A 15,497-nucleotide genomic window follows, 5' to 3' on the forward strand; every position below is an offset into this window, starting at 1 on the left:
CTTGTCGGAGACCTGCATACAATCTCGAAAAGGCACTACCGCCCCAGTCAAGGTCTTGTATTTTATCAATTTCTTCGAAAGCAGCTAACCATCCAGCATCAATATAGTTCTTTGCATTAGGAAAGAAAAATTGACCCAAAACATACATAAAAAAGGCAATTGCTATTCTATGGGCGAGGAGAGAATCTTCATTAGCCGCCACCAACTTATCTTCTTTGAAGTATGAGCTTAAATATGTAATTGTAATTGAGTTTGATATCCACGACGCGCCTCTTGTTCCCTGTGTGATATCCGGAAAAATCTTCTCACGGACATAGTCAAATTGGTATAGGCTCGAATCATACGGAACTACATAACCATCACCGATACTCAGTCCAGTTAACATGACCCAATCTAATGGCGTGAACCCCATCTCACCAAATGGAAAATGGAACGTGTTGGTTGTATCCCAAAACCTCTCAACAATATAATCAACAACGGCATGTTGGGTGCTACACTCTATGTTCAACAATTTTTCCCACCCCGCTTTTTCAATCAAATATTTAACTCTAGGACAATGTATTGAAATAAATTTATAATAATGAATTACCGATGCCAGACATCCACGATGTTTAAACTTAAATGTTGGTGCGTCTGAAAATGTAATGTCTTCAGTAGCGTGCGGCTTATCATCTTCCACTATAGGAAACCTCCCTAACCCGGGACGTCGACCTCCTCAATTTGACCGGTAGAGATTAAGTTGTAATCAGCTTCGGTAGATTTTTGTCTCTTGTTGGTCTTTTGGCGACCACTAAACCTCGATATAAACTTGTTCATTCTACGCACAAACATGTTAAATACAATTTCATAAAAAGACCAATCCACGAACCATAATAGACATAAATTTAACCGAACAAAATTCAACATCAAAATTCCATAAACATAAAAACCAAAAAAATAATTATCCAATTAACTATATTTATAACTATAAAACAAAAAAATTCAAAAAAACGAAAAAATTAACAAAAAGATAAATTAAATTAAATCACGTAACTAAATTAAAAATAATTATCCAATTAACTATTTATAACTATTTATAATTAACAAAAAATAAATTAAATTACGAAATTAAATTAACAAAAAAATATATTAAATTAAATCACGTAACTAAATTAACAAAAAATAATTATCCAATTATTAATATTTATAACTATTAAATAAAACAAAAAATTAAATTAAATTACGAAACAGTAACAAAAGTAATAACATTAACATTAACATACTATTGGATTAAGATGTGATTAACCCAATTTTAATAAGATTTGATTAACCCAATATGAATATCCAATTAGTAATAAAGTCTGATTCAATTTTCAACGTAAAAACCCTAAATAAATTCGAACAAAAAATACAATACATGATATTATTATTACACAAATTGAATAAAGAAAGTAGAAAATACATACCTTATAATGGAGTTTTTAGGGTTTTTGTGAAGTTTTTAGGGTTTTTGTGCGGTTGGTAGATGGGAATGGAGAAGAAGAATATGAACTGAAGAGGGGCGGTGAAGAGAAGAAGAATATGAACTGTGGAAGAATATGAACTGAGAAGAAGAAGGCTCGTGTAGAAGAGATGGGTTGTGGTTGGGAAGGAGAGGCGGTATTTGTGGAAGGGGCGGTTGCTTAAGAGTACGCCCGATTTCATCCGACGGACAGGGGAAGAGTACGCCCTAATGAAAACCTAATGGGCGGAAATTTTGGATACGCCCGTCTAAGGCGTAAAAATATTTTACGCCTGACAAATTCATCACGCGGACAGCAGATGTCCGTCCGTACAATTCATCACGCGGACACCAGATGTTCGCCCGTCTGATCTCACACGTGCTGTGTGACCGTGTTTAACTCGGGCGGAATTTATTTTTACGTTTCTTCGAGCGGTCATTTGGAATCCGTCTGATAATCGGGCGGAATTTAAGATTCCGCCCCATACGAAACGTAATTTATATTTACGCTCGATAACAGACGTGATTTATATTTACGCCCGTTTGAAACGTAATTTATAATTCCGCGCAGAAATGAAACGTAACTAATACTTCCGCCCGTCTTCATGCGTAAAATTGTTTTACGCGCGACCAAATTTGGTCTTCTCCCCATAACGTCACAATACAAATTAAACTCATATTTAGTCTTTTTTTTTGGTCTTTGATCTTTGAGTTTAGTCGTACCATTGCAGTCGCTCTTAGGGGTATAATTGGAAAACAAACTTTAATATAACATATCTAAAAATCCGTGTCTTGGAATTTTACAAATTTTATCTCGTTGGAAAGGTTATAAAAAAATCTACGCATTGAGTACAAACAACAATATCAAATTTAGAGTTTTTACGAAAAAATCGTAGGTGTTTATCATTTTAGGCACAATTTTAGAAAATTAAATGTATATCCATTATACAAACCACCACAAAAGATACATAGTACTTTATGTAGCCATATTTTGGTTTATTCATCAACTAATTCTCCGTTGCAACTAATAAAACGATGTACTCACTCCGTTTCAAGAAAAATGATATTTTCACTTATACCTCAAAAATAACATTCCGGCAAAAAAATGATATATAACTCGCTATGCAATTAAGAGTGTTTTGTTTTTCTTCGGTCGGCCCTCCCCATAGTGGCACGGTATTCTAGTATTTCATTGTCTTTTATTTTCTATCTTAATCTTATTTTAATTACTGATTTTTCTCTAATTTTCATTATTTTTTCGTATTTACTTTTTAAAGAGCAGATCAATAATAAATCAATGGTTTGGTAAAAGTTTTTGATTTTTATTTTTCGTTATCATCATCATCTCTATTTTGATTAATGTTATTAGGGTTCACTTTTTTATTTTGTTTTTGTTTTTATTGCATTAGGTAAGATATTGATCAACTTAATCCTGTATTTTTTGAATTGTGTATATGGTTATGGGAAGTAAGGCGGAAGATTGTAAATCAGGTGAGTTTCTGAATGTTCAATTTTGGGAATTAATTAGGACTGAAGAAAATTTCATGTTTCCACCAAGCGGTTAATATAATTTCTTGGTTTTGTTTGTAGGAGCATCATTGTATCATTGTATTAGTATTACGTTTACGCTTGCGAACTTTACTTTTTTCGGGATAATAATAGGCTGATATTGGGTGATGTCAGGTTTGCCAGCAAATTAACTTAAACATGTAAAATCAGTCAAGATCACGAGCTAATGCTAGACTTATGTCAATCCACATGCCTTCAAGACCTTCGTCGGTGGACCAATAGAGTATGTAATTATAATCTGATCACAAGTAATGGGCTTTAGGACATGTGGGTGTGCATGAATGTACCATATGTTCGTGAAATTGTTGAAATCTAGGCGACATGGATAAATTCAGATCTTGCAAACAACTGTAAAAGAGTTCTTGGCGTATTCGCTGGACAGAACTTCTCGGGATACTTGTTGGGTATCATTGGTCTTATGTAATTTAACAAGAGTAAATCTTAGTGCCCTGTTTTTTTTTTTTTTTTTTTTTTTTGGATTTTTTACAAAAATAGACCTGTTTTTTTTGGTGCTTTTCAAATTTAGGTCACTTTTTTTATTTATTGCTAGACTAGGCAAGTTTTGACCAAAAGTGATGGATGGAAAGTTAGCACCGTTAGGTGTAACTAAAAAGACCTAAAAGTCCTTTGTATCACTGATTTAATGTTATATCATTGATTTACCTGAGTTAAATCAACATGAAAACTGTACACTGGGCTCCGATATGCCATGTGGATTGCTTGCGTGGGCTCGGATATGCCATGTGAACTGATTACGTGGGAATCATGTCACGGGAAAAATTTGTACATATTACCATTCACAGTTCCATTAGTTGGCCCAATCTCCTTCAATTCAAAATCAATCCATGTAAACCCCAATTTCAGATTTACACCAGAAATTCAACTAAGCTGAGCTGCCATTTTAGATTTCCATAAACCATTTGCAGCTCAGCTTCCACCAACTGCTCCTGCTCTCCACCTGATTCTAGCAGCAACAACTCCTTGTCATGCTCTTAACTGTACTTCTTTCACAACCATTGCCAACTGCACTCTGCCACAGCCACAAAAACACCTGCAAACCAGCTTCAACAATAACATAATCTCCACTGCAAACCAGCTTCAACAAAAACACCTGCTGTACCAGCCCTGTATCCTAGACATACATCTAATCATGGCAACAACTCAGCCCACAGCTGCAATCTAACCATACTTGTGCAACAAATCCACTGCAAGCCTATATTCCTTCATCAACACCAGTTTCACCCTTTTCTGCCAAATACAAATCCCATAGTTCCATTGCAACCATCTTTTAAGCCTACTTCAACAACAACCAACCATCAACAGTCCCCAATGAAACAAAGAAATGCGCTCAAACACTGACGAGCATTAGCAATCCCAAGACACCAACGAAATCTTATTAATCTACCAGCCTGATCTCCATACATTCCAATTAAGCAAGCACAAGACAAAGGTGTCCTTTCTAGTCAGTTTGGCATCAAATGTCTAATGTGAATTTACAACATTCACACTTAGTGTCTGAAATATTATATCTCATTTACTTAGAAATCTCCTCTAAAACAGTATTGCTATTCTTGCACAAGCCATACAGTCTAAACAACAAAATTTCAACCACAACAAAATATAATCGTTGTTTATCACTAGTTGACTGGTCATGAAGACAGACTTTGAAAAAACAATATCAACACAGTTTTAGTATTTCTTTACCTTGGACACTTCAAGTGGGGTACATATCATCCTTGTATTGCGCCCGAACAAAGCTCAAGAGAAGCAACTCCTAGAATGGAAAACACATACAGTCTTCAATCTCTACCAGCTGCAACACCTCAACCAACTATCACCACATCAAATTCACTACCTTCAACAACCTTCACTACCTTCTACAGCCTTGTAATCTCATCATTTCCGCAGCTTCAACTTCAGTTACAACCCTGCAATTACAGCTTGCCCTCAGCTCTTGTTAGTTCATCTCACCACGGCATCACTCCGCTGCAAACCACCTACCAACTCAAGAACCCATCTGCTCATTCAACACCAATTGCACATTTTGCTCTGTTACTCGCCTCATGCCTCACTGTCATGAGCTACAACCACCAACAATAGCTCAATACCACCTGTAATTCTAAGTACCAGCACCATCTGAGACTGCAACCATTCTTGGAGTGCAACCCCTGCATATCTCGACAGCAGCAACTCATACCATGTGTTGTTCTTGCTCACATGAAACTACCAGCACCAATTACCATCAGAACTCAGTCACACACAAACCAAAATCAAATCTAGGAGCAACCCAATCTTCTTAATTCCTGCAATTTTCGGTTTCAATCTTCTGCGAAATTATACACAGCACCCATCTCTCCATCCATGCCATCACGAACTGTGAATTAGTAGCACCACCATCTTCTTCTTCTGATGCCGTAATTAATCCAACAAGAACCCCACCTGAATTCCCATCGAGCTAAAACCCATTCACCAGATGAGTCATACCCATCTCTATTCATCAACACAACTGATGATTGCTTCATTACAAAGCTTCGATTCCTCACCCAGCAGCAGCAAAACCAAAGGAAACCCTAACTCTGAATCACCACAGCTTAATCATTTCTTCTATTTCTGTTCGCATCTCTTGTTCACAGTTCAACCTTGCTCAATTCACCACCATTACCATCTCATAATCTCTACCAGTACCCATCTTCAAAACCTCTTCTTCTTGATAATTCGAGCACAACAACAAATCACATCTCCGACCAATGGAATCTCCATCAGTTCATGTTGGTTTCTCTCTTCAATCGCATCGATCTAATACTCAATTATAGAAGAAACCCGTCTCTGATTCTCCTCAGATTAGATTCAAACACCATCAATACTTTCTTCAAAAACTGAACCTTAATCTACTTTGCTTCTCAATTTCTATCAAGCCCTTTTTCTCGAATTCCCATGTTCAATAAATTTCAGAACCATCATCAATTTCTTCCTACAAATCTTTTCAGTGAAACCCTAATTTAATTCCAAATCCTCTCTTCACTAATTTGAGCAGAAGAAAGAAAACGGAAGGAGAAGAAAACAAAGAAGAAGAAGATAAGAAGAAGAAGAATGAATGAGATCGAACACGTGACTGACACACACGTGTGAAGGACATTTCAGTAATCTTACCACATGTATGAGATCTCTCTATATGATATTTTGGCGAGATATTGACAAGTCAACGCGATAAATTGATCGAGATGGTTAAAGTGGATGGAATCCGTTTAACTTGCCTAGTTTTGCAAGAAATAAAAAAAGTGGCCTAGAAATGAAAGTGAGGGTCCAGACCAGGCCTACTTCTGCATATAATCTTTTTTTTTTGATATAACTAACTTTTGTGTTGTTGCAATTTCAGGTCAAGTTCCTTGAAGATGCTAGGCCAGCAAATTTGAAGGGATGGAGAAAGGTCACAAGCCTACTATTAGGAGTGTGTTTATCAGTATAGTGTTTATAGGTTGCAAATTTACTTCCCCCTTGATTGTGATAGTCTGATTTGGGGTGATGCTAAGTTTTCTAGCGGAAGAGATGACATGCATTTTGAGAAAGAGGGGCTTATACTCTGTGCTGCATCTGATAAACTAAAGTAGCTACCTTTCCCTGAATGTGAACTAAGGCTCAGGTGAGCGTTCTTAGTTTTGGGTATATGTTGATTTGAGCTTGAAGTGACCTTCGCGGGCTTACTGTAAGTCACCAGCCACAAAAAAACGGTGAGCAATTTACCACGATAATTCTTGCTGAAATATGATTTACGGTTATAACTTACAATAAACCTAAACCTAAATCTTAAACCTATATTGATATCTGTTCATCTTAAACCTTCCCCTCTAGGGTAGCAACAGATTAAACCTAAAACCATTATTGTCGTCTTCTCTCTTTAGCATACCCTTTTCCTTTTCTAATGCACATGAAAGAACTCTTTGAGCCTGTTAAATATACGTTGATTCTTTACTCTTTGAGCCTATTAATTTTGCTGCAGATCTAATCAAACCATAGGAAGATGCACAAGCTCTTCTTCTTCCTATTTTTCTATGACTTATATATATCTTTGTTTACGATTGATCGTAAAATTAATATTTTTGTATTTGTTTTTTGCAGGTACGATTTTTATATATCTTTGCAGTATGGATGCCACGCGACAATTCCATAAACAGGTTTATCATGTCATAAGAAGGCTTTACGATGATTTTTTATTAGACGGTGTGTTCGGGACAAGGATGCATTATGAATACCGTAAAGACATTTGGTTGGATTTTCTGAATGTGGTTAAAACCCTGATCATGTTTTCATTATGCTCTTTCTCTTCCACTCCCCGGATGTGTATGTCATCTATTGACCTATCTAATTTTTTGGTGTCGAAAAACATCAACTCTCATGTTATTATACCATGAATTTTAGGTTTTTTGGGCTTTCCGTAGTTGTCCTCGTCTAAATCATGTAATTGTATCGGGTTGTTTAGGTTAAGAAAGGTAGTAGGAGTCACAAAACAGGTAAATTAAAGAATCTCCATCATCGCGATGCTTCTCTTTCATATTCTGATGATGGTTTGAGGTCTAAGGATTCTCTATCGATTCCATCCTCTGATGACAAAGACATGGATTCTGTCAAATTTTGTAAAGAGTCACAATATAACCCAAGAATATTGTTTACATGTCCTTGAATATTCTTTTTTTTTTTCTCATTTTCATTTACTCGATTTCTTCCATGAGTTCATTATGTTTTGATAAGGTTATTGGTTGGTGCTTTTCTCTTTTTTAATTCACTCGATTTGTTTCATGAGTTCGTTATATTTTGGTAAGGTTATTGATTGATTTTGTTTTATCTTATTTTGGAGAAACAAATTTATAATTCGATGATTACATAAATACCCAAAATATATACAATTCTAAAAGAAATAGTTACCCCAAATCAAAAATCCTATGCATGCATCGGGACGAGGCGAAGTCGAGCCACACCAAATCAAAAATCCTAAGCGTGCAACGTGCGACTTACCAAATCAAATATTCTAAGCATGTATTGGGACGAGGCGAGGCGAAGTCAAACCAAGCATGCATTGGGACGGGGCGAGGAGAAGCCGAGCCAAGCATGCATTGGGACTGGGGAAGGCGAAGCCGAATCACACTAAATCAAAAATCCTAAGCATGCATTGGGACGGGGCGAGGCGAAGCCGAGCCACACCTAATCAAAAATCCTAAGCCACGGGGAGTGGCGAAGCCCCTCGACACCAAATAAAAATGCACGACGGGCGAGGCGAAGTCACATCACACCAAACCAAAAATATGGTTAAAAGTAAAAAAAAATATGATAGATGGTTTTCTGGTCCGCCCGACCTCAAAATCTAGTTATTATCAAAGACACTGCATCATTGGAAAATCAGCACTTCGAGATTTGCCACATAATAAAGTGTGGTTTCAGGGGGTCTATTACAGTGTGACTTCGGTTATGGAAAAACCCAACTGCTGCCTTATTGTGCCAAAGAGACTTCACACTTAAGCTTGGATTCCACGGTGAGTTCCACCTTTCGGCATTCGGACATTCCAACCACACTAGATTTTGTGCCTGTGCTACACACCGGGCATCTTTTTTTTAACCATATAGTATGAGGTGTGATGTGGCTTCGCCTCGTCTCGTCGTGTATTTTTGATTTTGTGTTAAATTTGTGATTGGGTGTGGCTCGGCTTCGCCTCGTCCTGTCCCTTAGTATTTTTGATTTGGTTTGGCTCGGCTTCGCCTCGCCCCGTCGTTTATTTTTGAGTTGGACAACATTAACCTGCTGATAATGGTGGAGCTGAAAGACAGGATTTACATACATAGGTACAACTGCTTGATGACATTTTTATTCGAGCAGACTACTCTTCTCTACTTAAGTTGATCCTTCATGTATTGCATGCTTTGTCTTCCTACATGTATCATGATGTTAACACTTTTGTTGTTATATACAATAAAACATGTAGGCAAATTAGTGATGATTAACTAATTATTAGCTAAGACATTTCAACCATACAAAAACATAAAATTGCTACCCTTAATTTTTTGGCCAAGGCTCATTATGTAAATCTGAATAATAGAACGCTCGATACACTACGTGACTGCCAGATCATTAAGTGACCAAAAATGATATATATGATGCCGGAATCATGTAACATTTTAGCCTACTCAAATAAGAATACCATTTGTGGGAGGTGAACCGCACATCTACATGGTTGAAAACCATGTGCTCTTCCATTTGAGCTAAGATAACAAGTAATCAATATAGAAGAAAAAGAATTTAAAGAAAAGATTGTTACCTGAGCTAGTATTTGATATGGAATGTTCAAAATGGAAAGCTACGACGGTTATAGACAAACGCCTAAGCAATTCCTAATCAGGTACATACCAACTCAAAATTGTACCTCAAGAATAGACTTCCCATTCTCACGTAGTTACAAAATAGATGAACGGAAATACTAAACTATGCGTCTGCCTCAACATCCACGTCGTATGAGCCCATGATGAGTTCCAAATTCCTGTAGCAGGTTTTGCTATTATTCTTGAGTCAGATGTTGCACTCTAGAGAAAGTGATTGAATTCCTAAAATTCATTTGCTTCATCCTTAACAGATGTAATCTTTCTGCCCTCTCAAAACAGCAAGAGGAGGCCTTGTAACCATTTTCAAATGATTTTGGCTTAACAAATGGAGAACTTAGCTGCACCTGAAGAAAAAATACGATGGATTGAAACTCGTTCCATTGAAGGCAAAGAAAACACGGAAATGCAAGTTAGAATAAATGGCATAACCATCTAACAGAAGGAATCCATCCACGGATACTTATGCCACACGGACGATGAGAAATGTACATTTCTTTGGATAAGCATGTGCATTTCAGATGCAATCCAGCCACGGTATACTTGCGCCACGCGGAAATGCAAGTTAGATCAGATGCTACCTTCACTAAGCAACTTCCAAAACAGAATGGACCCAAATTTTCCCTCAGGTTAGAGAAAAAATTGACAGTTATATCTTTGACACATAATTAGGTATAGTTTAGCCAAATAAATGCACATGCTGAGGATTAAAAGTTAAATGAAGATTGAGTAACATCAAGGTCGCTCAACCATTACGACAAATTTACTAAGTCATTAAGAAGACATTGACAATACCATATGAAAAAATCAAGTGCTAATTCAACACTAACTAATTCTATTTTGTCACGAAACTTCAACATCATAAAAGGTACATCTAAGCCATTTTTCAAAAACTTAAGAAAGATAGAATAACGTACAATTAAGTACCGATCAATCTTACCTTCATCTCCTCCTATAAAGATCTGAATCCATCGCTGATAGGGTATAGATACTCGCTTCAATTTCCTAGTTGTATCTACTGAGGCATTAACGATTCTTGTCTACAACACAAACATAAATTAACTAAATGCAACAAACAATCAATCTTTAATCTTAGGATATAGTTTGAAACAGTAAAACAGGAAAGTTAAACGTATATTACAACCTAAAATGGATATTGCTAAGAAAATCATAAACTATATCTCTGCGGATCTCTATGAAACATAGGGATACATCTGGATGAAACTTACACATCCCAATCGATAGAAAAATAATCAACCCCAATTTTTTTAGCCTTAAAGAAATGAGAATACTGGTTGCACGTTCTATATTATCTATGTAGTAGAAATTCTTGCCTCCAATATCTAAAGCATAAAACAATTACTTCTCGTGCCTAATAATCATATATTTCTTACAAATAGTGAAATTAAACTTTGTGTTGATTAATTATTGAAGATGTCACTGATATCTTGTCTGTCAACAAAAAACTACTGGAAAATTTTAATTGCAAGAAAGTGGTCGATCAACGACAAAGGTCCTGGTATGGAACAAAAATGTTGAACAATACTCAAGTTTGAAATGATATTGAACACCAATGATTAAGTAAGCAATTAAGTCATAATCATTTACTCAATGGTCAGGTTGTCATTATATTGTTGTAGGATACACAATGAATCAGTATATGTGTGTCTTCTTCTCCACATGTAACAGTAGTATCCTGCAACATAGTCTTCTGGGAGCGCCTCTCCCAGACCAAATGGTTAAACATTGCAAGGCTGAACAAAGTATTTCTATGGAAACACCAATTCTCTGTGAATTGACAAATCCCAAATAACTATCTTCTCACCAAAAAAAAACCTAAACAACATTAAAAAAATCTAAATCATTAACAACAAAAACAATAAAGATAAATTTAAGCAAGCGGAGTGCAATGAAGATACAATTAACAGAAAGCTTAAACTCCCAAAGAAAAAAAATCACTAACTTACTTGCAAGTACAAATCAAAGGAGCCCCATGTTGCATTATCTTCATTTTGATAGAATTTGTTTGGATGATCTCAGAAACACAGTATACATTGAGTTTGTACAATCTATAATCAATCTGATAAATAAGTTTTTTTTAAAGAAAAATCCAAATGTTGAAGAAAACCCAATACTGGATTAGTGTAGCAGAATTAGATTTGAATTTTTCCATTGGCATGAGAAATGGAATCAGCACACATAATTTTGAAAGTTAAAAATATGGATTTATGATATATCAGTAATTAGAATAAGTAAGATGCATATAAAAATCACCAGAATTGTGAGATCTTTTCTTGAATGGCTATTAGGGTTTCTCCGAAACTTATTTTGGACAAAATAGTACCTGTAAAATTAAAAAAAATAAGGGTTAGGGTTTATTGATTCAGAGAAACAAAGACACAAAAAACAAAGGAGTGAGAGATTTCTGATTGCAAAAATCATTCATGGAAAATAATTTACCTGGTCTTGTATACCACTCGAAATGGTTGTCAAACTTAATACGCCGCATCTCTTCATATTAGGTCGAGTCGGGCTATTGAACTGCTTCCGCAAACCGCAATAATTAACCAACTCCATTTACAAAGCTTCCAGCACAAAACTAAACGTCAAAAATCTAACTGATTTCTTCTGAAATAAAATAGATCTAACAACTGATTTGGACTTGTGATCTTTGTCGACCTAAAAGTTGGAAGGATAATTGATCACAGATAAAAAAACCCTAGTTGATCAAAATAATAAAATCCATCACATAGACAGATATGATACATGATAGTAAATCAACGAACAAAAGAGGAGAGGTGAATATATCATGATGATACAGATGTGTAGATGGTGGAAAAGAAGGTGGAGGCGGAAGCTTTGTTTTAGGTTTAGTCGAGATTTATTCCATTTCAGTTACTCTTCTCGTTCAGGGAAAAATCGGAAGGAGAATAAGAGAACGAATTTTTGTATCATCGTTAATGATGATTTTTTTCGTAGGGAAGAAAACCTAAGTTTGTTCCTAGGGTTTCTTCTAAGATTTTTTTTGTTTTCCGTTTTTATATTTTGTGTGTGATAAATATAAAAATTTCTTTATTTTGTGAAGAAAAATCCTTGTTTTTCTCTTCTTTGAGGAAAAGTGAAACGAGCAATTATGTGAGTTGGTGAGGGTCACCGTTCAACGTGGAGCCTTATGAACTTAGGATTTTAGAGGAGTTAGATTCGTAACCTTCTTAAAAATCACATTCACATTTTTCATGCATCTCTATGATCCGGGCCTCTGGCTGGATCACATTCATAACCTTCTTAAAAATCACAAGTGGAGTACACGTCGGCAAACAAATATCTCTGTCATATGCATTTTTCATTTTCATTTTCCGAAAAATATGGACATTCAAACAATTTCATTTAGAAGATAATAAATCAAAAATACCACTCCAAAAAACATTTGGGGCTGAGATCTTTTGTTATCAAGTGTTCCTAGAATTATAAACGTTTTTGGTTTTTGGGGGGTCTTGACTCTTGAGGCTGTTCTGTAGCTAACTCCTTTCTGCTTTTGGATTGTTGTAATTTGCTTACTTTCTGACTGCTTCTTCTTCAGTATATCTCTATCTTTTGTCCAAGAAAAAATCACTAAAAACCTGCAAACAACTCCGCAATATCAGGCAAAGAATAAGAGTAAATTGTATGAAAATAAAGATGCAAGTATAAGCAGCAAAGAAAAGTATGAAACACCCCACTACTTGTGAATGCTTGGACAGCCATGATGAAATCTGCACACCTGCAAGAGTTAACCTGATAGCTGCGCCATTTACAATTCAAGGACTTTCATGAGGGCAAACCATTATATTTCAAAGTTCATGGGCAAAAGAGAAAGAAAATAATGGTGAAAACACCCGTAGACAGGTATAATCTAAACCTAAAAAGAAAACAGTAAATTTTCAATTTGATCAACCCAAATTACTAACACGTATTGGAAATTGTCAAATGCATACTACATTTCCTAATCCAGCATCCATATTTCCTCGTCTCACTCTAGCAGTACCGTGATTAACAAACTACCAGACTACAAATTTTAATCCACCATCCATATTTCCTTGTGTCACTCTAGCAGTCACTACCGTGACTAACAAACTAACAGACGAAGCACAACAACAATGATACCGTAAAATAGATCACTACTGTCCGTAACTAACAAAATCACTTATTGTAAACTATTTGGAAAGTGTAAAGTATGAATTTAAGAATTTGGACGTAGGTTTCATCTCATATAGAAGTTAACTTCACATATCATCAAATCTTAATTCAAACACTTAATCCAATAATTAAACAACTGAACCATATTAGTCGATCTTTGTGATGTCATCCAACAAATTGTGATTTATTAGACTAACGGCAGTCGAGAGTAACACAAAATACATAGTCCTTTGCTTCCATTAATATTGGATATAGGCTAAGGTCGGAAAAAAAAACTCACTTGTACTATAACTATGGGGGTCTCCAGAATTTCTGACTTGTGATTTTCTTGCAGCCAGAAAGAGAGCGTGAAGCTGGTAGTGTACAAAAACATGAAAATTAATCAATGGTCAGGTCATAAACTTTGAATCTGATCTCACAGTCTAGTCCAAAAAAACTTCCATTCACTTAAAGATGTTTAAGGTACCTGACCTAGGTTTCAAGGAGAGTTGGATGATAACGATACAGGAGGGAGCAAATTCTATTTGGTTGAATTGATGTGACTGCTTCCATAACAGTTACATGTTTCGCCTCATTCGTTGGTCCCAATTCCTTTCTATACCTGGACTAAACAGTACAAAATTTAGTTAAGTAATTTCATTTTTACATTAGCTCCTTTTTGCAAAGTTTTGAGAACAAAATAGCAAATGCTTGCTCATTCTGCTAATCAGATAAAATGAAACAAATCCAAATTCTCACATCAAACTATATAAAAAATAATGGGTAACACATCATGACGGTCTAATTCATTAATCTACCTTATACCAGCAAATACTCTTTGAGCAAGTACCACCATTTCGTAAGTAAATGAAATTTGTTCTTATTTAATAGATTAAAAGAAGAAATTAACTTGAATCAAAGTTCAACCACATCAAATGGTACTGTTGTTAGTACTAAAAGCCTTAAATTCCAAGGTACTAAGTTACAAAATCTCAAAGAATAAACCCAAAATAATTTACAGAAAACCTAGAATTTCATATTTCAAAAATCAAACAATCGAGGAAGTGAAATACAACCACTGCAATTCTTCATCTCCCTCATTGATTGTCTGGAAATTGCTTGAAATCTGGGTGAAGATTCAATTGCAGCGATGAATCCAATGGCTGTGTATTATAAGAGAAAGAGAGGCAAGCACGACGAAAACGAAAGAAGGGAAAATTAGGATACCAAAAGAAAAAAAAAACGAAATAAAAAGAAATAAACTGAACGGCTGTGGCTAGAGATGGAGACAATCCAATGGCTGATGAAAAAACGCGTTAACTAGAAAAGTACGTTTGGTGTACGAAAGATACGGCGGTACACCAAAATGCTTAGTGTTTTCAGTTGAGGCTTGCTCTCATTAAAAGGGGGAGATTATTCCTGCATCTCTATGATTCAGGTCTCTAGCTAGAAGGTAAGGATCACACTTATAACCTTCTTAAAAATCATTTTTTCTCGCAATAGTGGTGTAGAAATTCATGTGGGTGCCAAGTTACCGGGGAAAATATCAAAATCCATATAAGACAGAGGATTTTTTATTTTGTCTTATATGGGTTTTGGTACTCTCCCCAATAAACTGGTACCCCCATTAACACCCGTGGTGTTTAATACTCTTTCCGTTTTTGAAAAAGAGACACTACTACCGCTTTTTCAATTGGCTTATTTTAGACTAAATTGAAAAACCGATAGCATCTCTTTTTTAGAATCAGAAGAAGTAACATGTTTCTTAATTATTTTTTTTGAAGCATGAATATTATTAAACTACTTAGACGGAGCAGTTACACTAGGGTATATGATACCCAGATATTTATCAGTTACATTTGGAGTGATATGCCAAAATTCTAAAAAACCAAAACAATGGAACAGAACGCAATCAACGGTCTTTAAATCA

At 35.6% G+C, this 15,497-nt stretch overlaps 1 long non-coding RNA gene across 2 annotated transcripts; it reads right to left on the bottom strand.

Annotated features, from left to right (window-relative positions):
* Positions 1 to 12,656: 12,656 nt before the first annotated feature.
* Positions 12,657 to 14,779, bottom strand: LOC113292833. Of its 2 annotated transcripts, none has more exons than XR_003331894.1 (4): positions 14,644 to 14,779; positions 14,060 to 14,189; positions 13,869 to 13,941; positions 12,657 to 13,032 (listed from the first exon to the last, which is right to left on the bottom strand). It is a non-coding gene; the product is annotated as an uncharacterized LOC113292833 (long non-coding RNA). The 2 variants fall into 2 exon arrangements; XR_003331895.1 differs by having other exon boundaries at positions 14,060 to 14,194; positions 14,644 to 14,770.
* Between the last annotated feature and the right edge of the window lie 718 nt (positions 14,780 to 15,497).

The sequence above is a fragment of the Papaver somniferum genome, chromosome 7, assembly GCF_003573695.1.
Source record: "Papaver somniferum cultivar HN1 chromosome 7, ASM357369v1, whole genome shotgun sequence".
Taxonomy (NCBI): domain Eukaryota; kingdom Viridiplantae; phylum Streptophyta; class Magnoliopsida; order Ranunculales; family Papaveraceae; genus Papaver; species Papaver somniferum.